General features: G+C 38.7%; 1 non-coding gene across 1 annotated transcript; it reads left to right on the top strand.

The window, feature by feature from the left end:
- Positions 1-1,241: 1,241 nt before the first annotated feature.
- On the top strand, positions 1,242-1,348 carry LOC116140781. The gene has a single exon (XR_004129702.1). It is a non-coding gene; the product is annotated as a small nucleolar RNA R71 (small nucleolar RNA).
- Positions 1,349-1,708: the final 360 nt, after the last annotated feature.

Below are 1,708 nucleotides of genomic sequence, written 5' to 3'. Positions count from 1 at the left end.
GAGTTTTGGAGGTAGCTTCTTCTGTAGGATGGCACTGCATTCCTCCGTAAGCATCACTGTTTCCTCTTCTTCCAACTTTCTCTTATTTACTAGAATGTCCTTAAAGAACTTAGCGTAGCTCGGCATCTTCTGTAAGGAATCTGCAAAAGGAATGTTAATATGCAGTTTTTTAAATACCTCAAGGAATTTCGTGAACTGCTTATCCTGATTTTTCTTTCTAGGCCTTTGAGAAAAAGGCACAGGAGGGGTCTGATGTGCCGACTCTGGCGGTATCTCAGGAAATGGTATTTTTTCCTTCTTCTGTTTTGGCATCTCTTCCTTCTTTAGTTCTTCTTCTCGGAGCTTTTTTGACTCTTCCTCAACAATGATTTCTTCTTCGACTTCCTCATCAGAATCTTCCCTTTCTTTTGGTGGGTTGACTTGTTTCCCTCTTTGTTCAACCTCTTCCAAAACTGTTCCACTTCGTAAAGTTATTGCATTTGCTTGTTCACGTGGATTTTTCACTGTGTTACTTGGTAAGGAACCTTGAGGTCGATCATTCAACTTTTCAGCTATCTGACCATCTGTACTTCCAAGTTTCGAATGGATGCCCCTTGGTTTCTAAAATTTGCCCTCGTCTCACTCATAAAACCTATGGTCTCTTGCATGAACTTTTCGAACATATCCTCCAATTTCAAAACTCTTTGATCCCCTGGTTTATTATTCACCCCACTTGATTGTTTAGCATTGTTCTTTGATTCCATTGATTATTCTGATTATTCTGATTGCCCCAAGACAAGTTTGAATGATTTCTCCAACTAGGATTGTACGTGTTGGAGAAAGGATCATTCAATTGTCTCTGATTCCTAGCCAAATAATTGACTTGTTCTGATGATGAAGATGCTGAAGCAAAATTATTCCCCACTTGGCATTCAATGCTCGCATGGTTACCTTCACAAAAATCACATGTTACTTGAGGTGTTTGAATTGAATTTACTAGCATACCTCCTAATTGTTTTTGAAGTGCTGTCAGTTGGGCTGAAATGGCCGTGTAAGCATCAACTTCATGAATACCCATAGACTTCTTTGGATGAATTCTTTCATTGGGTCTCTGATAGTTGTTACTTGCCAGGACTTCAAGTAACTCATATGCTTCTTCAAGTGTCTTGTTTTGCAATACTCATCCAAATGTTGCATCCACCATTGTTTGCACATTTGTTAGCAACCCATTATAGAAAGTTTGGACTTGCATCCAATCAGGCAAACCATGGTGTGGACACTTTCTCAACAGTTCCTTGTATCTCTCCCATGCTTCATAAAGTGACTCATTCTCTTCCTATAGAAATGATGTGATATCATTTCTCATCTTTGCAGATTTCACTAGAGGGAAGTACTTAGTGAGGAACTTTAGTGCCAATTCATTCCAGGTTCGGAATGGTCCTGCTGATAGTGCCATTAACCATCCCTTTGCTTTATCCCTTAATGAAAAAGGAAATAATCTTAATCTGATGGTGATGGGAATGCAAAATGTCATATTTAACCCCCTTAATGTTTAGTCTTTTATAAGTATTTGATACCTAATAGTACTAATTATTACTTTAATTTGGTTTAGGAAGCAAATGGAGGTGTTAATTGAAAAACGGAATTAATTAGGGGAATTCGGACAGTTTCGCCACTGCTTCGTATTCTGGGCATAATTCTCTCATCCGAGCTCCGATTGAGATGATTC

Source organism: Pistacia vera, unplaced genomic scaffold, assembly GCF_008641045.1.
Source record: "Pistacia vera cultivar Batoury unplaced genomic scaffold, PisVer_v2 Contig378, whole genome shotgun sequence".
Lineage (NCBI taxonomy): Eukaryota > Viridiplantae > Streptophyta > Magnoliopsida > Sapindales > Anacardiaceae > Pistacia > Pistacia vera.
The sequence above is the reverse complement of the archived record's forward strand: the minus strand, read 5'-3'. Positions and strand labels throughout refer to the sequence as shown.